Here is a 22,011-nt window from a genome sequence, read left to right as displayed (position 1 = left end):
ATGCTTGGGGTGGATAATTCACCAGTGGGTTTGAGGCTTATCAGTTACCCTTAACCTGGGTTTAGCCTCTCTATCTAGATGGTTTACCAGGATGTGGCCACCACACCTGCCATAGCTTCTTGGAGTCATTATCTTGGGTAAAAGGTGGACACCAAAGGTGGGAGGAGCAGTCCTGAAAAGGCCCTCACACCAGAGGTGCTAGTCCTCCTAGATCACCCGATATACCTCCAGGAAGGTAATACGGAGTAGTAGAAAGGACAAAGGATTTAGAGTCAGATGACTTGGCTTTGAATACCAGCTCTGCCTCCTACCTGTGAAACCTTGAGTAAATTACTCTCTTAAACTCTCTAGGCTTCAGTTTCCTCTTCTTAAAGTAAAGTAGTGGGGCTCTCAGTCTATAATTCTCTCTCCTGAGAACATAGGATGTTAGAACTCAGGCTGCTGGATCTGATGGCTTCTAAGATTCCTTCCAGCTCAGCATCTGTGACCCTATGAACCTACCCCTCACAGCCTCTCAGCACCTGCCCCAATCCAAACAGAATTTTCTCTAGGTGGAAATTGGGACTCTAGAATGATTTGCCTTAAGAGATGGACAGTTTTTCTCTACTAGGGCTGGTCAAGCTGAGGCTGGGACCTTGAGGTCTGTTATAACTCTAGGATTCTTGGATTCCCTTTACTTTCCTTCCACTCCTAGTATGGTGCTCAGCACACAGGAGGCACTTAATAAATGCTATTAATTGAGTGGAATCAGCCTTTATCTCCCCTCCTTAGTCCTTTCATAGATACTTCTGAGGTTGCAAAGGGCCATAGGCCTAATGGTTAACTTGAACTAGCTGACTCTCTACCTTGGTTCTCATTGAGGAATAATCAGATACAATGAAACTTTGACTGAGGTGGAGAAAGGTAAGACTCACTTTTTAAAAAATGTCTCAAAGAATCTGAAGAAGTACCAAAATTTTGACCTCAGTACTATGCACAATACAGTACAATTCAACAAATATGCATTAAGTGATTTTTTGACAGCACCTGTGCTAAGGTCTTGCAGGAGGTACAAAGATTAGATAAATCATGGTTTCTACAATTGAGTAAGGCAATCTAGAAGGATGACAGCAACTGAGATAACCATAGCAGTCAGTATTACAGGGACAAGGTTACTGGGTTAGGAGAAGGGAGAAGCTTCCTGAAGAAAGAGGCATGTGGTTTCTACTTTAAAGGATGCCTAAGAATTTAAGAGTCATAAAGAGGGAGGAAGGACATTTTAGGTTTTGGTGATAGCCTCAGCTCCTCATTCTCCTTCTCTCCTTATAGCCAGTCCCTTGCTAAGTTTTCTCTTCTGTCTCAAGTCTTTCTCCACTCCAATCAAACATTCACACAGTCGTCTAATTCATCTTCCCAGGCACAGGTCTGATCATGTAACACCCGTACATGTAACACCAGTCACTCCCATTCTTTGCTTGGCTTTGAAAATCTTGCTCCAACCTACCTTTTCAGGATTATGACACACTGCTCCCTTCCATGCCCTCTGCCTTCCAGTCAAATTGACCTATAGATCCCACTTAGATAAACATTCAGCTTCCCACCTCTGTGCCTTTTCATCTGCCATGCCCAGAATGCGTTCTCTTCACCTCACTTCACAGACTGCTTGATTTCCTTCAAAACTCGGTTCAACTGCTGCATCCTACTGGGGGCCTATTGTGATTACCCACTCCATTTCCAACTGTTAGTGCCCCTACTTGAGAAACAGCATTTTCTTTTTTTGGTGTTCAGTCATTTTTCAGTCTGCATTTGGGGTTTTCTTGGCAGATATTGGAGTGTTTTGCTATTTCCTTCTCCAGTTCATTTTACAGATGAGGAAATGGAGGCAAACAGGGTTAAAATAAGTAGTAAGTAAAGCTAGTAAGTGTCTGGGGCCAGATTTGAACTCAGGAAGATGAATCTTCCTGACTCTAGACCTAGTGCTCTATCCTCTGTGCCCCCTAGCTGTCCATCTTTTTCTCTACTTTGTATCTATTTTGTATTTAATTTTTTATGCATGGTGTTATTTCCCTGTATAAAATGTAAGTTTTCTGAGGGCAGGAACTCTTATTGTTGCCTTTGTATCTCCATTTTATAATAAAGTAGCTGGAACAGAGTATTTAATAAATAAATGAGTGAATAATAAATTCAATGAATTAGTGAATGAACAGAGCACAGGTTCATATATAGACATGGCATTCCTTAGTATGCCAGGTACATCCAAATGCAGAAGTTCTGAATCTGAGGTCTGCGAATCTGTTTGTTTGTTTTAATAAACATTTTGACAACATAATAGGTTTCCTTTGTAATCGTGTGCATTTTATTTTATGCATCTAAAAACATTGTTCTGAGAAGTCCATAAGCTTCCCCAGACTGTCAAAAGAGTACAGGACACAAAAAAGGTTAAGAGCATCTGCTTTAATGTTGCCCCCAACACTGGCATTTTGTGTCTTTTTACTAAGATTGTATTCTTGAATTACAGCTGTTAATTTAAAAAAAATTTAATTAAGTTTTTAAATTTTACAATTAGGCTTAGTTAAGTTTTAGTTTCTCTAATTTGATTAATAAAAATAATGTCTTAATTGTGATTAAGTATTCCACAAATATTTCCTTAAAAAAAATTCCCCAGAAGCACACCCTAAAAAAATAGATGGCAATAGAAGGCTTTCTCAAGGTCCTGGGTGTCCAATACGATCAACAGATTTAGCATCTGCTTCAGAACTTGGATTTAAGTTTGCAAACCTTACTACTCCTGAGTTCTGAGGGTTTTTTAAAGTTAGAATCAGCAGCACTTGTAACTTTCCACCTTAAAGTAAAAGTGAGAGAGAGAGGAAAGACACTAACAGCAGCTGAGGTGCCAGAGATGCAGGCAGTTCAAAGAGATGGAGGTAGGACTGAGAAATCACTGGCAACAGCAAAAAAAAAGTTCATCCATTTATCAGAGTTTGTCACTTCGGGGGCCAAAGTGAATCATCTGCGCCTTGGAGGCAGGCAGGAATGGCTTGGTTACAGAAGTTCATTCTGGGGAAGGGGAAAGGTGGCTTACCAGAACTGAGATGAGCAATAGTACTGTGTAACTGGTATTCCAAGAAACACAGACATATTTGGCAGGGTTCCACCCACAGAAACTCATGAAGCAATAAGGAGGAAAGGCCAACCTTCCTCACCCAGGCTCCCACCCCCACCCAGCACCATATGCTTTCAGGGAAGAAAGCACAGCAAATTTGGCTTTATCTTGGATCGTTTCCTTTCTAGAAATGAGCCCTTGGGAGAAGCCACTCCTGGAAACAATGGAACTGTATTAATTAAGACACATTCAGCAATAGGCAATGTGTTGACCTCATTACCCTGGTTTGGGATTTTAGAAAAGGAACCTTGGAGATTTATATAACCCAACTGCCTCATTTTATATACAAGGAGATTTTGAACTTTTCTTTTCTCAACCCCCACTGTACTTGGTATCCTGTCTTTTATTATAGTTACATGTGTTCATGCCTTATTACCCCACTACATGATAAGGCACCTTGAGAAAAGGCCTGTTTTAGCCCTGAGAGTCAGTACTAGAAACATACTCCCATGCTATGTAGATAACTATAATAACAATGACTTACTTCTATATAGAGTTTTATGGTTCCAAAGTGATATGTGTGAATGTATATATCATATAAATGTATATATTTATGCATATCTATTTTTGATGATTAGATATTAATTTGCTGGAATGAGTTGTCTCCAGGGGTAAGTTTTTCTTCTGTTAGAATTTTCCTAGCAAAGATTGGATGACCACTTGTTGGGAATGTTTTGGGAAGGAGAAAGAATTTCAGGTACAAAAGCAGAACTAGATGAGAGCTGAGGTTCTTTCCTCAGTTCTAAGATTCTACAGGGAAGCTAGGTGGTGCAGTGGACAAAGCACTGGGCTTGAAATCAGAAAGATTCCTCTTCCTGAGTTCAAATGTGGGCTCAGGCACTTACTAGCTGTGCAATCCTGGGCTAGTCACCCCTGTTTGCTTCAGTTTCCTCCTCTATAAAATGGGCACATTCTGAAGAACGAATATGGCAAACCACTTCAGGATCTGCCAAGAAAACCCCAAATGGGATAGTGTAGAGTCAGAAAAGACTGAAAAAGGACTGAACAAAAACATATCCCACATACACACATATATAGCATATGTGTATGTATATGTATGAGTATGTATGTATATATATATATATGTGTATGTATGTGTATATTTGTTTTGAAAGATGGATGAACAGAGAGCCAGGATGCCTTGGCTTTTAATCTTGACTTTTCCATTTATTATAGGTTTGGCCATATGCCAAACTTGCTCTTCCTGGGTCTCAGTTTCTTTATTTGTAAAGTGAAGGATTGAATTATATGATCTCTAATGGAACTAGATGATCGTTAACGTTCCATGTAGCTCTAAAAATCTACAACTCTACACCTCCCAGAGGCTTAGTTTCTTGCAAAAACAGCTTCAATTTTGTTTTTAACACCAAAATAATCTAGTAGATAAACTGAACTGTGGTTAACTGTACCAAGATAAACATTTATCATCTTTTCAGCCCAAGAAGAGATTCAAGGATAATCCAAGATTACCAAGTCTCAGCAGGACTAATAAAAAATCCAAAATTTCTGAGTTACAAACCATGGTCCTACGATGACTGTGGACAAAAGCCCTGTCTTCATTTTTTAAAAAATTATTTTCAGGTCTGAATTCTCTCTTTCCTACTCTCCCCTACCCCCAAATGAGAAAGCAAGAAACACAAAACCTATTGCAATCACGTGTAGGCAAGCAAAACAAATTCCCCATTGGTCATGTCTGAAATTTTAAAAACAAAAGAAACACCTGAGCATCAATCTACACTGTGATCTCATTATCTCTCTATCTGGAGGTGGGTGGTATGTTTCATCCTATGTCCTCTGGAATTATGACTGTTTATTGTGTTGATCAGATTTCCTAAATCTTTCAGTGCTGTTTGTTTTTATGCTAGGGTTGGTATTGTTAAATTGTTCACCTGGTTCTGTTCACTTTACTCTGCATCAGTTCATAAAAGTCTCCCCAGTTTTCTCTAAACCACCCCCTTCATTATTTCTTATAGCACTCCCTTCATCATCCTCATTCAACCATTTCCCAACTGGTGGAAAGGCTCGTCCTTAGATGAAGCTTCTTTGGCTAAGAAGTGGTAATAGAGTAAGAACGTCCTCCAAAACAGGATGAATATGAATGTAGTATGGTGGATTGTCTATTGAATTTGCAGCCAGAAAGATCTGGGTTCAAATTATCCATCTGACACTTATTAGCTATATGAACCTGGTCAATATTAACTCAGCCTCAGTTTCCCTATCTTTCAAAAAGTGATAATTGCAGCCTGTGTCTCCAAGCATTGTGAGGAACCAATGAGGTTTGCAATATATGTGGCAAAACATTAAAATGTTTTATAAAAAGCAGTTTAAAAATAACCCTCTGGAAAATAACTCCTTAGTTCTCTCTCCTAACAATGTAAGATTTTACCCTAACCGTCCTGTCAGACAATACATGACTAACTCCTGGAGTTTCACAAATCAAATAAACCAATTCTTCTGAGACTTTTAAGGAACTTGCTGATTTTAAAGGTTTTTACTGAAAGAGTTGCTTGACAGTTCCTTAGCCTGGCATTTGAAACACTCACTATTAGAGGTAGCTAGCTAGGTGGTGCAGTGGATAGAACACTGAGCCCAATTAGAAAGACTTGACTTTAAATCTCATCTTAGATACTTACTAGCTGTGTGATCCTGTGAAAGTTATTTAACCTTTAATGTTTTCCAATTTAAAATGGCAATAATAATAACACCTACCTCATAGGGCTGTTGTGAAAAATGAGATAATATTTATAAAGCACTAAGCACAGTGCTTGGAACATAGTAGATACTCAATAAATGTTTATTCCCTTTCCCTGTTTTTCTAGTTTTTTATTACGGGATGTGAGCTATGTTCCAGATTTCCTGCTTGTCCTTTTACATGTTTAATGCTTTTCCCCCACAGTGTCTTTGCTCACTCTAGACCCTACGTGGGATCATTCTGTCTAGATTTATCTGCTATGCCACAGGAGCAGGGAGGAGTCACAATGTGGCTGACTGGGGAGTTGGGAACACATGAGTTCAAATTCTGTCTCAGCCTTTCACTAGCTCTGTGACTGTGGGCAAGCCACCTATCATCTTTTAACCTCAGTTTCCCCTTTTCTAAAATGGGGATATAATAGAATCTACCTTTTAGGGTTGTGGTGAGGATCAAATGAATTAACGTGTAAAGTGTTTTGCAAAGTGCTATGAAAATTCTAGCTACTATTGTTAACCCATTCTACCACATAGCATATTTATTTGTGTATTCAGATCCTCCCCTATTAGACTGTAAGCTTCTTGAAGGCAGAGGACATGTTTTAATTACCTTCCTCTCTCTCTCAGTACAGTGCTTTGCATAAAGTATGAGCTTCCAATCTAATGCATAGGTTCTAAAAGTGGGTGATACTGTCCCCTGGGGGATGCTGGAATGATACAAGGGAGTGGTAGTAGCCTCGAGTGCAATTGAGGGACATTGAATAAAAATAAGGGGGTGGTGGAAGCATAAGAAAAAAAGATAAGAAAATTTTGAAAAACTGTTTGTACATGTTTCATTGTTGTGTAACAGAGTTAAAGTTGTAGTGATTATATTATTTTCTGAATAAACACACAAAATACAAGTTATAACTGAGTGGTCAAGTCTGCTGATAGGTCTTAACAAGCAAGTGTTGGCAGGCTAGCATGTGGAGCATAGTCAGGAAGTCCAGCATGCATCATCATCAGAAATATATGAGTGCAATGACTTGCTTACAATATGATACTATATAGTTACATGACACATTTTGCATCATCAAAATTTCAATGCAGGAAAAAAACCCAGAAATTTATAATAAATTATTAAATTTAAGATGTACCATTTTAAAAAAATTTATATTTTTTGAAATGATATATATTTTTAAAAACTGTTAAAAGGTTAATGAAAGTAGATTTCCGAGGAGGCATTGAGTAATTTTTTTTTGAAAGGGGGTTATAGGTCAAATAAATTTCAGAACTCAATGATCCTTGACTGTTCCAAAGGACTCATGTTGAAAAAAACTATCCACCTCCAGAGACAGAACTAATGGGCTCAGCGTAGAGTGAAACAGACTGTTTTTCACTTTCTTTATCTGTCTTATTTTGTTTGTTTGATTTGGCAACATGGTTAATATGAAAATGTTTTACATGACTTCATATGTATAATGGATATCATACTGCTGTCTTCTCAATGGGTGGGGTAGGGGCTGGAGGGAGAGAGAGAATTTGGAACTCAAAAAGTTTTTAAAATGAAATTTAAAAATTATTAAATAAAAAGAAAAAACCCAAAGTATTAGCTTATTGAGTGAACGAATCTCTCCATTTCTAATTAGTTTTAAAAAATGTTTTTATTACCCTCATCACAGGAACAGATAAACCATTAAGGCTTAATTTAAGTTTCAGAGTTAGAAGAAAACCTAGAAGTCAAATATTCATTCATTTATCCATTTGTTCTTAATCTAGCACTTAAGGCTCTCCACTCAGGACTTAACCTCCCTTTCTAACCTTATTCTGCACCACTGCCCTATATTCTAGCCAAGGTGATCTACTAGGTTTTCCCCCAAATCTATTCATTCCAGCTGACTCCTATTGTAGAAAGCACTCTCTCCTTATCTCTATCAGTCAAAGTCTTTCTTCAAGGCCTAGCTCAATTACCACCTCTTCCATAAAGTTGAAGTCTCATCCTTTTCACCTTTCACTTTTCACTTTGATCAGCCCTCCTTTTCATTTCCCCCAGTAGAAAGGACTGAGAAGAGAAATTTTTTTTCATCCTCTATTGACAGCTTCTGAGAGACAGCTTAGGCTCATGAATAAGAGAGCTGACCTCGAAACCTTGGAGGGCCTGAGTAGTTTAAAAAGCCCTCAAGTGAAGCCAGGAGATCTGGATTCATATTCTAACGGTGCCTCTTACTTGTATGATAATGTGAAAGTCCATCCATCAAACTGAGTATTCACTTCCTCATTTGTAAAACTGGGACAATAATGCTTGGATTACAAAGCTCATAGGGTATTTGGAAGGAAAACATTTTGTAAATTACAAAGGGTTATGGAAATGTCACTCATTCGGCATTCTTGTAAGTAAAACACAAGTTCTGCTCTCTAGGAATTTTTACAGTAGAGAGTTTATTTGCTTCAAAAGCCTATGGGAGCCAGAAAAAGTCTATTCCTTCTAGTATAATTCCATATTTGTTGACCTGGGTTTTTCATAGACAGGCAAAATTTTAGCATCAGGCTATTTTCTTCTGCCCTCTTTGTACTCAACATCCTTCCCCTCTCTTGTCCTAAGAAAGCCATAGGGCAAATAAAATTTTGAAAAGAATCTACATGACTCATCTCTTGTTACTGGCAATTACTGGCCAATAAAAAATAGCTGACCATAAAACTGATCCATAAATCACCTGAGCGAACAAGCGGTTAGACTAAACAAATGATCTGGAGGAAATGGCTAGTGTACTTTGAAGTTTTCATAGGGTAAGATCTAGAGCAAGATACAAAGATGAGATTGTAGAGATATCTTCCTCTCAGTAAGGCTACAGAGAAGTACCAAATCCTAAGGCAAGAGACCAATGAAGCCCCTTGGGTAGAGACAGAGGCCATGGACTCTGGAGTCAGAAGACTTGATACTCACCACGTGACCTTGGACAAGGCATTCGACCTGGTTGGGCCCTAGTTCTCTTATCTATAAAGTGAGACGATTGAACCAGATGACCTCAGAAGGCCCTTCTAGCCCTTCTAGCCCTAGATCTATCATCTCAGCAAAATGAGAATTGATTCTACCTTGAAAGCTGCCAAAGAAAGAGGATCCAATGCTTTCCCTCATCCGTCTTAGACATCCACCTCAAGGTAGGGAAACATTTCCTGCCAAGGCAATCTTCTAACAGGCTGCTCATGCTGGACTCTGAGTCTTTCTTGGGGGGAGGGAGGAGGGAAAGGGGGATTGTGTTAGTAGATATAAAGACACTTAAAAGACCCTTCTTATATGGAGACCAATAGAAGCGTAGAATGTTTAAGTTGGATAAGACCTTAGAGAGTTATCACCACCAATTTTAGAGAAGAGGAATTGGGAAGGGATGTGATTTATTCAAGGTCACACAGCTAGTTTGTGACAGGTGTCAGCCTTTCTATTTCTAGCCCTTCTATATGGCTTCAATTAGCCCTTCTAAATATATAACTCTAGTGGAGCCCACACCTCCAATTCCCCATGGGTTTTTATACTTAGGTGTCTTGGTGTCACCTCTAACTCATCACCTCTAAAACCAAACTCCTCATTGTCCTTTTCAGGTAGCTCCTCTCTCCTTGTGCCCAATCTACTTGTGCTTAAATGTGTGCGGCTAGCTTTGATAACCTCATTCCCTCAGTCCCCAAACTCTGTTCATTTTTATCTTGAAATGACTCTTTTATGGACCTTTTCCCCTTCACTGTATTAGACCAGATCTTCAAAGTTGAATGATTGCAAAGGTCTATTAACCTTAACCTCTTAAAATTTTTACGGGCTTCCTTCTCCCATCTATACTGCTCATCACTGCCTTGCTTTTCTTTCAAAAATGTTTTCACCCTGTCTTGATAAAAAAAAAAAGTCTTTAACAGCTCTTTCCTTCTTGATGAGTGAAGTCTCAACTATACTGTCTGACTGTCAAAGCCCTGCTTACAACTACCTTTTCCATCTTACCTGCATCCTCGTTTATATAAACAAAGTCCTTTGCACACAGTAAGCATTTAATCAGAGGTGTGCCAGAGCCAACTTGACCTAGTTTGGGAGAGTGGATTGTTAACTTTTCGGTGTGAGCATTTACAGGAAATAGATAAATGGCGACAAATCAGGGTTTGGTTGTTTTGTTGGTTTTTAAACTTAAGAAAACGCTGGAGAAAATAGAGTGCAGATTACACTTGAAAGTGTATTAGGCATATGTTCCTGCTTTCTTTTCACCTTCACTTCAGCTGTTAAACTTTTACCAGCCTACCATTTTCCTTGAGAAATGCTAGTTATACTGAATTAAGTTTCCTCTCTGTTTAGGTTAGAACAGTGTCTAGTCTCCCCCACAGCTGTCCTGTTCTGTCCTTCACACTTTCACTGTGAGAATTCCTTTCACCTGGAACATCCTTCCCTAACTGCAGAGGAGTATGTAATATGGTCACTCTTTCTGGACCAGCTCAAAGCCCCTCACCCCTATGAAACCATCTCTGCTTGTTCTACTTCTCAAGGATCTCCTTTTACTTGAACCTTTCTAATACTTAATGTGTTCAGCAGAAATGCTTTCACATGATCCCGTTTTATTTGCTTCTGTTTTACATTTTTCTCTTCCCAATTAGAGTATGACTTTCTTGAGGGCAGGGACTACCTGAAATTCTAGAGGCATGGTGTAAAAGTAGAAAAAAGGCAGACTAAGAACCATAAAGCAATTTAACTCATTTCAACAGGCATTTACAATGCACCTATGTGCCAGGCACCATAACAGGTGCTGAAGATATGGAGACAGAAATGAAATTGTCCTTGCTCCTAAGGAGGAGTCCTGGCTCAGTCACTAACTTGTATATGATCCAGAATAAGGCACTTTATCTCTATGTGCATCGGTTTTCTCAACTGTCAAATCGGTATAATAATCCCTACTCTACCTCCCTAATAGGTTTTTCTGTATCCTTTTTTTTTATATGAAATCATGGGATCAAATGTGCTTTGTAAATGGAAAGGTACCACAAACATGTATAAGACTGTCATTTTCCAAAGGACTTTTATCCTTTTCCTTCCTTGAGGTCCTCCATCCTCAGGACTGCAGAAGTAGAACTCCCTGACCCCTAAGAGAGTCCCCTAAATTAAATAAATGGACCTTTCTCAGACCTTCGTAGGTCTTATTAGTGCAAAAGTTTTTACTAGAAGAGATTTCCTAATGGAGAGTTTGGAAAGGATCTGTGTTTTCTTGCTGAGGGAATTACCCTTGTGGGAAATTCCCCCTATGACTTAGCAGATAAATCCTAGGGAGTTGCTAAGGCTCCCAGAGGGTAAGTGACTTGCCAAGGTTATAAAACTACTAAATATCAAAGGCTGGATTGGACCCCAATTCTTGGGGACTCCAAAGTCCAGCATGCTCTTCACTGGGTCATGCTATGTATTTACAAAATTAAACTTGTACTGATATAAACTTAGACTTCCTGAATTACAATTATCAGTGTTTATTGTCTTATCTCCCAGCTACACAGAGTTCCTAAAAGACTGGGAGGGGCTATGTCTTTACAACATGTGTCTTCCTCAGAGCCTAACCTAGTCCTTTACACACAACAGGGGCTTATCAAATGTTTTATGAATGAGTAAACAGCATGACAATGGATTTTCCACAGGGATTCATGGAGACTAGTGTGACCATAAGCCTACTTCCTCTTTCTAGGTCTTAGTTCCCTCACCTCTAAAATGGGGGTGGAAGAAACGAAAAGAAGGGAGGAAACCTAAACTAAATAATCTCAAAAAGCCCTTCCAGTTCTAACACCTATTAACTGAGAACCATAAGGTACTCAACAGCTACTCAGAGTCACAAAGAAATTTATAAGTCATGCATTGAAGCACCTACTTGTTGATGTACAAAATAAAAGCATTCAAGTCTTTGGTAGGAAAATTCAATTGACTCCAATGCATCAAAGATCTGTGAGCATTCTGTACACCTGCACAGATCACAATCTGATTAATCAGTAAGCATTTATTAAGTACTTACTGTATGCCAGGCAAAACATATTAAGAGGGGGTTTTGTGTGCTGAGAAGATCCATCAATTAGTGGCCACTCAAGTCATCTAGCACTAACTGAGTACTGACCATGTTCCAGGCACCAGGGCACTAGGTTAATATATAAAATATAAATAGGAATATATATTTAAATATAAATATAAAATATAGAAATATATTATATATAAATATAAAATATAAGTATTTAAATTAAATATAGATATAAAATATATAATATATATGTAAATATAAAATATAAAAATGAAAGACAAAAAACAGTCCCTGCTTTCAAGGAGCTCATAGTCTACACCCTCCCTCACTCAAAACAAAGTCAAAAATGCAAGTCATGTCATCATTTCTCTGATGGTATAGTGTTCTTCGGCAACCAAGGACGAATACATAGCCTACGGGGTGGGGGGCAGTTTGGGGGATGGGGAGAGAAAGAAAACATAAAAACAACCGTATACAAACAAGTTACAAACTGGATAAATTGGAAATGACCTCAGAGAGAAGGAGCTAAGATAAAGGAGGAGTAATAAAGGTTTCTTTTAGAAGGTAGAATTTTAGCTGAGACTTGAAGGAAGCCAGAAGGCAGAGGTGAAGAGGGTGGGAATTCCAGGAATGAGAGAGAGCCGGTGAAAATGCACAGAATTGGAAGATAAGACTCTCCCCTGAGAGCAGCAGCAAGGAGACCAGTGTCATTAGAATTGGAGAACGTAGTAGGTGAGGTGTAAGAAGACTGGAAAGGGAGAAGGGGGTAAGGTAATGAAGGGCTTTAAAAGCCAAAGAGAGGATTTTAATTTGATCCTAGATACAATGATGAGGGTCTCTTCAGATGAGCTAGATGAGGTCTAGCTGCCCCTGACCTCAGAACAACCTTCCAGTGATTCAGTGACATAACCACAGCTTCATCTGGTGGCCTAGCTTATACTTTCCATGCCAAGACTTTAGGTGGCCATGCCTCTCTAAAAAACGCTAAGCAAAACAAAGCTCTCTAAACTAAACAAGACTAAACTCTCTCCCTAGTCTGTATCGTTGCTTTGATGGAGAGGACCAAAGCAGAAAATAAAGATGATTAGAAGGAAGAGGGGTTGAACAAGGGAAATGTAAAGCAGAAAATGTAAATAGAAAGCTTGAAAGTGTCCTTCCTCCTTAGAAGTTGGAGGAAACCTGGTAGGTTGGGAAGAGCCCTATACTTAGAATAAGAAGTCTTGGGTCTGAAGCCTGGCTTTGTTACTATTACACTATTACTAAGCTGTGTACCTGCGACTGAGTCACTTGAGCTCTCTGAAGTCCACTTTCCTTTAGTTAAATGTTAGCAATAATATTTACATGACCAGCCTCACATGGTTCATTGTGAAGAGAATGTCTTGGATACAGCAAAGGACATCATAAAAGAAAGCTGTCGTGGAGTGGTACCTTCACAACACTCTTTGAAGTTGTTGTTGTGTTTGTCCTTCGTTCTCAAAGAGGACCATGACATCAAGATGAAGACATGACTTGCAGTTGACTTTGATTTGAGTGAGGGAGGGCTGTGCAAGGCCACCAACCTCACTTTCTTCTCCTGAGCCATCTAGGTCCAGTGGCCTGATATTTATCAAGATGACTACAGACCACCCAGGATGCAATGTGAGACCCTGGCTCTTCCAGGCTAAGGTTTATGAGCATTCCTATTATTCATTTTAAAAATGCCAGAAAGAAGACCACATTTCTCATCCTGACCCATCCTATACACAACATGAGAGGCAGATAAAGCACTTCACTAGTAATATTGGCAATTTAGGTTCTAATCTCAGGTCTTTGACTACCTAGCTGTGTGATGATGGGCAAGTCAAGTAGCTTCTCCAAGACTTAGTTTCCTAGTCTGTAAAGTGGAGACAATAATACTTGAACTACCAATCCTGGCTTCTCCCAGAAAAATCTAAGTGAATGCACAAACTTCTTGGTAAATAGTAAAGCACTGGATAAATGTGAGCTAATAATAAATGTTAAAAGCTTCTGAAAGAGCTTACAACATCAATTCCCTTTGACATCTATCCATCTCGGGCCATGTTCTAAAGTTTATTCAAAGATCTCATCACATAGGAGAGAGATAGAAAAGTTCTGGAAGTCCAGAGGGATGGCTGGCCCTTTTCTTTGATTTCTAAAGCTTGAACTTTTACTATGGAAACAAATTATCTTAGATTAATCTCTCAAGATTTATTCTGGGGAAATAATGTTGATTCCCCCAGCAACCTGATGCTTTCATTGTATTGGGGATTTTATTTTATCAGTATCTCCCACTAGAAAATATATTCCACAGTTTCTCTCATGATTAATGTCTTCCAACACTATGAAAATGGAGGAGGAATTTTTAGGATATTTTCATCCAAAAATGGATTACTTAGTTGGACAAAAATTAGGCCAGGAGAGAAGTCAAATACTTGGTGAACCTTGATGTGTGGCCTTGGGTAAACTGCCTCTTATCCCAAGGCCTCAGGTTCCTCATTTTTATGATGAGATATTGGACTAGCTAAGCTTTAAGGTCCTTTCCAACAATAAAGGCTTGTTAGTTGTCTAAATAAGTAGCAGTTGAAGTGACTCTTGTTTTGAACATTGCTATTATTTCCTATAATCCAGAGGTAAATATTAATGAACATATTTTAATTTGTGCCTTAAAGGTGGATATTCAATTGTCCTGTCTAGAAAGGAAAAAAGTAACAATCATAGCTTATCTTTATATAGGTCATAGGTCATAAGGTCATAGGATCCTATCCTAGAAGAGAAAAAAGTATAACAATAGCTTATATTTATATAGGTCATAAACAGATCATGTTATCAGATCTTAGATTTAGAGCCAGAAGATGAACTTAGAAGTCATCTAGTCCAACTCCCTCCTTTTACAGGTGAGGAAACTGAGACTGAGAGAAGTTATGATCTTCATAGTTTGTACAATGTCTTCCTTACTTACAACAGGTTATTCCATCTCCAGCTGAGGCCCAGGGAGCTGACTTTAGTCGGACTATATCTGGAATGTTATGTTCAGCCCGGGACACCAGAGTTTAGTAAGGTCATTGGAGATTACCCAGAGATGGATAATCAAGATGGCAAAGCACCTCATGGTCATCATTCATGAAGATCAGTTGAAGGAAGTACGGAAAGTTTTAAAGAAAGGAATTGGGAAAAGAGATGTCTTGGGTCAGGGAAGTGGGTGGAGGAGACATGACAGCTGCTTTCACATATTTGAAAGGTGATTTGAAACATGATTATGTGGATCATGACCTTGTTCTGCTGGGACCCAAAAGAGAGAAAAAAGAGTAAAATGGATGAAAGTCACAGAGAGGTCAATTTAATTTAGGAAGAATTATTCCAAAGTGAAAGAGCATGCCTTGGGAGGGAATGAGTTCTCTTTCCCTGGAAGTCCTCAGTGGAGGCTGGACAAATTGCTGGTTGGAGATGTTATGGAGAGGAATTTTGGTGAGGTTAGGTACCAGGTTAGTATGATTTTCACAGATCTTCCTCTGCCTTGAGGAATTTTCCTTCACTATTCCCCCCTGTACTACTAGTAGTTTGCAGTTTCAGTACTTCTGTGAACATATAGTAGCCCTTCCTAGAAATAGATAGTTCTTTCTGTGGTTTCAAAAAATAAGTTACATCAGTATTGATTTACTCATTTATACTTCATCTTCTTGTTGAAGAAGTCTCTGAAACAGCTGAGTATCTCTGTGACCTTTATTATGTGGTCAACAGTAGAACATTTTAAAACAGAAAAGTTAGAAAAACTTGAGTCCTTCCCCTATCCCATTCCTTCCTATTTAGGGGTGGAATTAGAGGACCTGAGTTGGAATTGGGGTTCTGCAATGACCAAGGTTAAGTTACTTCCCCTCTCCGGGGGGAAAACCCCAGGGTTGGGGTGAGGGGGGGAAGGAAGGGAGGAAGAGGGAGTTGGTTGGATTTCTAAATTCTTCTAATTCTATGAATCTATGCTCTCTAGAGATAGTTCTACAGATTTCCAAAGGACATAGTGTTTTCCTATTAGGGACATATTGTTTTCCTGTCAAAATAGTACAATTTGTCCAGCACTATTTATTACACAGATGTCTTCCATTCATGAGAATGAAGACCTGAGATAAAGATTTAGACTAAATTGGATCATCTACTATTCCTTGAACTTGGTCTCCTAGTTCCCGCCTCTCCGCTGTCCCCAAAAGTCTAGAAGGCTTTCCTTCTTAAATCTTCTTTCAAGCCTCCCCTTCTCCATGAATCTGTAAAAGTAAGCTCCAGGAGGGCAGGAGCTCTTTTGGTTGTGTCCTTGTATCCTCTGCCCTTAACACAGTGTCCTGAATAGCAAATATTTGTTTAATTTAATTCTTAGTATTTCACATACTTGCCTTTCTTACTTCTTTTAGGTGATTCCAGCACCATTTAAAAACTCAAAAACAACTGAAAAGGCTTAAGGGTCCAATAATATCATTTCCTTAATTTGGTATTAACTGAAATCCCTATAATGCTTTCATAGTTTACAAAGTGCTTTCACATGCTTAAGTGGCCCTTTGTGGGAGAGAGCACATGATCTTGCCAGGTTCTTCTGGAACTCCAGGGAGATCAGTAGTGCAAGTATTATTATCTGAACTTTAGTGATGGGGACCCTCAGATTCAGGCAAGATGAGCAATTTGCCCAGCACTGCTCAGCTTGTAACGGATAAAGACTTAAAACCAGGTCTCTGACTCCAAGTCTCATGTTTTTTCCACCTCTCAAGCCCCATTATCAAAGTTATAGAATGTTAGAACTGATGGAGGTCTTAGAGATTATCAATTCCAAATGCCCTGATTTTTACACAAGAGGCAATTTTGACCCCCAAAGGGAAAATGAATTTGTATTAAGTCCACAAAGTTAGTAAATAATAGATCTACATTTTCCACCATGGAATTTGGCTTTACAGAAACGTTAATCAACAGGCATTTATTAAGTGCCTATGTGCCAGGTACCATCTGAGGTATTTGGAGAAACAAAGTCAAAAATAAAACATTAACATCCTCAAAGAGTTGGTCAAGGAGAGACAGATCAGTCAGTCAATCAACTAGCATTTATTAAGAGTCTATTATGTGCCAGACACTGAGTCAACAGCTGAATGTACAAAGGCAAAAAAAAATTCCCTTCTTTCAAGGGGCTCAGAGTCTAATGGATGAGATAATATGCAAACAACTGTATGTAAACAGGACATACATAGGATAAACAGTCTCAGAGGGAAAACACTGAGGAAAGACTGAGGAGGAATAAGAAAGCCTTTTTACAGAAGGTAGGTTTTTAGCTGAGCCCTACAATTTTGTTACCTGCTGAAACCCAGTTTAGCTGTGTGATCCAAGCCAAGTCACCTCTCAGAGTTTCAGTTTTCTAATCAGAAGATTAGCCTGCTATTTCCTGATTTACTATGCTTTCAATGGTATAATAAAATGCATCAGATCTTCTGGAGAGAGTCTTTGCATAGAGTGGCAAAAGCACTGGACTTGACCTCAGAAGACACTGAGGTTATGGCAAATGAAACAGAAGCATAGTGCCAACGTCAGTTCATTCCTGTGTTGCAAAATCACTCCCCAGAAATGTGCTTTTTAAACTATTATCAGAGCCAACAAAACTGGGAACAAATTACCCAGTGAGTGATACCATCACTAGGTCCAAACATCAAGGAGATCAAACAGAGAAGGAAGGAATCTTTATATCCAAAGTAGCAGCTCTTTTTGTTTGATGGCAAAGAACAGGAAACTAAAGGGGTACTCATCAACTGGGAAATAGCTGAACAAAGTAGGGCAGATGAACGTAATGGAATACTATTGTGATGTAAGAAACCACACAGAACATGGTTTTAGAGAAGCCCAAGAACTGCTGTGCTGTGAGGTAAGCAGACCAGAACAATTCATACTATACAACAACACTGCCCTGAAATGAACAAACTTTGAAAGACCTAAGAACTCTGATCAACTCAAAGACCAAGATGATTCCCAATGACTGATGATGGAGAATATTATCCACCTCCTGACAGTAAGGTGATGGACACCTAAATATGTAGAATGAGGTACATTTTTGGATGTGGCCAATATGTGAATTTGTTTTGCTTGACTGTACACATTAGTTATAAGGGTTTTTTTTTTCTCCTTTTTTTTCCCTCAAGGGGAGATAGGAGGGAGAGAAAAATGTTTGTTAACTGAAAAAAAAAAATCTAATTTTTCGAAATAGGGGAAGAATGATGTCCAAGCCACTTTGAGAAATCTTTGTGTGAACCTAGGGACTTTCACTCCACTTTTTCTAAAGGTTTTCTAGAGGATTATGCCTTACACAAATGAGGAATGACATTTTGTGCCATAATGTGATGTCAGTTATTTTCATCTCAAATTGGGTAATCCACGACAATCCTAGATCTGTTGCTTACAAACTGGATAATCTAGAGTAAACCACTTTTCCTCTTTGGTCACGTTTCCTCCTTTGTAAAGTAAAGGCCTCCTCTAGCAGTCCATGAGTCTGTGCCCCTCCCCGATGCTAGCCTATGCCTCAGTTATTACTGTTTATAGATAATCCCCTGGGAGGCTGTCCCCCCTTTTCACTCCAGAGCACACGTGGGTAAGGCGCTTCAGAAAAAACCCCGGGTAAATGCCCAAATATCAGGCTCGTTGACAGTTCTGGGTCTGTTTTTCGGGACCTAGGAATAGAACTGGGCTATTCATACAGCACTAAGCCCACTCTCAGAAAGGGGGGCGCCGTGGGGGTCGTGGGAAGAGGGTTGGCCGTGGGGCTGCGACGACTCGTGTCAGAGAAGTGCCTCCACTCAGCGCGCACCTACGACCACACACCTAGACAACCATACCTGCCACGCGAATTCACAGTTTCTCAGGCGGATCACGCTCCCCTCCAACCCGCCTTCCCGGGACCGCTACCTGCCCTGCCCCTCGTGGTACCACCTTCAGTAAGACTGCTTGAAGGAGGGTCTAAGTATAGGGCATTGACGACTGGGCCCTACTTCCAAGGGCGCATAAGACGACTAAAGTCTCGTTTTTCAAGGCCCCATGGAGAAACCAAACGAAAAGCAGAGCGCCTTCCCATCCCTTCCCCGGCCAGCCCCGCATGGTCAAGGTTCCCCAGGACTCACCTCCATCAAGGCTCCCTGGGGAGCCCCAAGGCTGGACTTTGCTGCCAGCCCATGATCGCTCCCAACCAGCCCGGGCACGGCCGGCGGGAGGCGGGGAAGCCGGGAAGTTTCCTTCATCTGTTACCTTTCGGTCCCCACCCTGCCCCAACACCTTTCTCCACGCCCTCCCCCTTAAAAAGATGGGACCCGGCGCTTCCTCTTTCCCCCCAACTCCATGGCAGCTCCCGGGCACAGCATTTGCATGCCCAGCCTCCTCGGGTACCTCGGACAAATGAACTGGCCGAGTCCACCCCCTCCCGGCCTCGGCTCATCCGGCTTCCCAGCAGTGACGCTGCCTCCCCCGCTCCGAGTCCCAGCCGGGGACGGGAGGGCCACCAGCTCCCCGCTGCTCTCTTCCTCTTTTTTTAGGATCTCCTACACTGCTGCAGCCCCGAGCGGAGGTGGGGCTGGGGAGACAGGGGTGGGACGGGAGGGGGCGGAGCAGAAGGTTCCTGGCTGGGGTTCCGCCTTTCCACCCTCCTCTTCTGTTACGGGACAGGTGCTTCCCTCCTCGGACAGTTCGTTCATAGGATGGTGGGGTTTAGAGTTGGAAGGGACCTTAGAGGACACCCAGGCAAGGGGAGCTAGGGGGCGCAGGGGACCAAGAGCTGAACCTCAAAGTCGGGAGGACCCTGGTTCTCGTCCTGCCTCAGACCCTTGCAAACTGTGAGCCTGAGGAAGCTAGTTAACCTGTCTGCGCCTCAGTTTCCTCACCTGCAAAGTTGGGATAACAACAGCAACTACCTCACAGCAGAGTTGTTGGGGGTCAAAGGAGAAAACAGATGTGCAAAACGTTTTGCAAAAATCCTGAAGCCATTCAAAGGCTCCCTGTTATGACCAGTCCAACCCCGTTTGTTACACGTGAAGAAATGAAACTTCAGGTGAGGAAAGTGTCAGTAAGCGCATGTCCACAATGAATCCACAAGCATTTATTCATGCTAGATGCTGGAGATACAAAGACCAAAGCAGACTCTGTCCTCAGGGACTTATATTGCAAAAAAGGAAATAGGTAGACCCCCAAGGAGGCACAAAATATAAGAACAAGATAATCTCAGGGCTGGGTGAGGGAAAGCACTCAGGAGGTAGCATTTGACCTAAGCTTTGAAGGAAACAAGGAGATATTCTAAGACGAAGGGATAACACTGACAGTAATAATAGCTCACATGTTTTACAAAGTACTATGCAAATATATCATTTTGTCCTCAAGACAACCCTGGGACATAGATGCTATTAATTGTCTCTACTTGATGGATGAGGAAACTAGGGCAAGCAGGTTAAGTGACTTGTCCAGGGTTACACTGCTAGAAAGTGTCCAGTGCTCCATCTAACCACTTAGATGCGAGGTGAGTGCATTCTAGGCATGGGAGACAAGCAGTGCAAAATGCACAGATCCAGGATGTGGCATTGCTAGTTTGCTAGAGAACAGACAGCAACTGATTAGAGATGAAGGGTGAGAGGAAAGAATTAATCAAGCAACCAAAAAAAGTATTGTTTAAGTGGAAGGTTAGTTTGGCCAGTTTGGCTGGAGATGAGAGGGCATGAAGTTAATAATGTAAAACTGAAAAGGCTGGAAAGGTAGGCCAGATCATAAAGATCATAATGTCCAACTGGAGAGATTTTACTTGGATCCTAGAGGCCATAGAGAGAGTCACGGGAACTTTGTGAACACAGGAGTAACATGGTCAGATCTACCCTTTAGGAATATCACTTTGGTGACTATTTGAAATAGGATTGGAAAACAGAGAGAAAAATTGGAATGCAGTTACAAAAGTCCAGACCAGAGGTCATTAGGACCTGTACTAAGGGTGGAAGTGTGAGAGGAAAGAAGGGGACAGATACAAGATTTATGGTGGAAGTAAGATTGACCAGATGGCAACTTATTAGAAATCAAGGGTGAGAAAAAGGAAAGAGGAGAGGATTAATCAATCAACCAAAAAGCAAGTTATGAGTCTGGATATTTAAGATGCAGGACTTAAGTTCAGGAAAGAGAGTATGGCCAGGTATATAGAGATGGTCATTGAACCCACAGAAGTTAAAGAGATCACTACCAAGTGAATATAAAGAAAGTTAGAAGAGGGGGCCCAAAAGAACCTGGGGATACACTTGAAGTTAGGAAGTGGGACATGGGATATGAAACAAGGAGGGCTGTCGATGAGTTGCAGAAAGTGGGTGAGTGGTGGAGCTATGATTATACTCTGGGTGGTCTCATTCTTTACCTCGTGTGCTGCAGATAATCCCACATTATTCCTTCTGCCTTTTACCGTCCTCTTCCTTCACTGTCCATGTTCCTCAACCATATTCCATAGAACATTGACAAAGATTAATAAGGACATTGGTACCTCTGGAAGAGAATTAGCTCTCTTCTGCTGTTTACTGCCTGTGTGATCTTGGGGAAAATCTCTTCACTTCCTTGGGTCTCAGATCTTCTATAAGATCAAGCATTTGGATTAGATGGGGTTTTTCTGTTATGTTTTAAGTCACTTGTAGCTCTCTAGCTCTGCTCTAGTTCAATCTTTTCATTTTATAGAAGCCCAGAGAGCCAGGGTGACTGCTCAGGGGTGTACACAATGTAAATGGTGAAGGTGAGACTAGAACCCAAGACCATTGATTCCAAACTAATGTTTTGAAAGGCAATTTGATATAGTGGAAAGGGCACTGTACTTAGAATAAGGAGACCACCATAGCTTAAAATTCTGGCTGAGATATTTTCTGTTTGGTCACAAGGCAAATCACTGCCCCCTGGGAACCTTGATTTCCCTATCTAAAAAATAAAGGATGATATTTGCATCCCCTGCCTCCCAAGTTTCTTGTTAGGAAAATGCATTTCATGAGCTACTATTAAGAATGTAGAACTATTTTGTCTTTAAAAATTTCCTTTCTGTCTAGGGCTATATGCCAAAGAGATCATAAAAATGGGAAAAGGTCCCACAAGCACAAAAATATTTATAGCAGCTCTTTTTGTGGTGGCCAAGAACTGGAAATTGAGGGAATTCCCATCAACTGGGGAATGGCTGAA

At 40.5% G+C, this 22,011-nt stretch overlaps 1 protein-coding gene across 2 annotated transcripts in view; it reads right to left on the bottom strand.

Moving 5' to 3' along the window:
- IL4R (interleukin 4 receptor) overlaps positions 1 to 19,325 on the bottom strand; it is a 53,019-nt gene extending 33,694 nt beyond the window's left edge. Inside the window, exon 1 of one of the 2 annotated variants that reach the window (XM_072598034.1) lies at positions 19,219 to 19,325. The gene's annotated coding sequence lies outside the window, so the exon portion shown is untranslated. Of the gene's footprint in view, positions 1 to 18,956; positions 19,092 to 19,218 lie in introns of those variants that run through there. The other variant, XM_072598026.1, reaches the window with a different exon arrangement.
- Positions 19,326 to 22,011: the final 2,686 nt, after the last annotated feature.

The sequence above is a fragment of the Notamacropus eugenii genome, chromosome 1 (assembly GCF_028372415.1).
Source record: "Notamacropus eugenii isolate mMacEug1 chromosome 1, mMacEug1.pri_v2, whole genome shotgun sequence".
In the NCBI taxonomy this organism is placed as follows: Eukaryota; Metazoa; Chordata; class Mammalia; order Diprotodontia; family Macropodidae; genus Notamacropus; species Notamacropus eugenii.
Note: the sequence above shows the minus strand (reverse complement) of the source record. Positions and strands in the feature narration are given on the sequence as shown.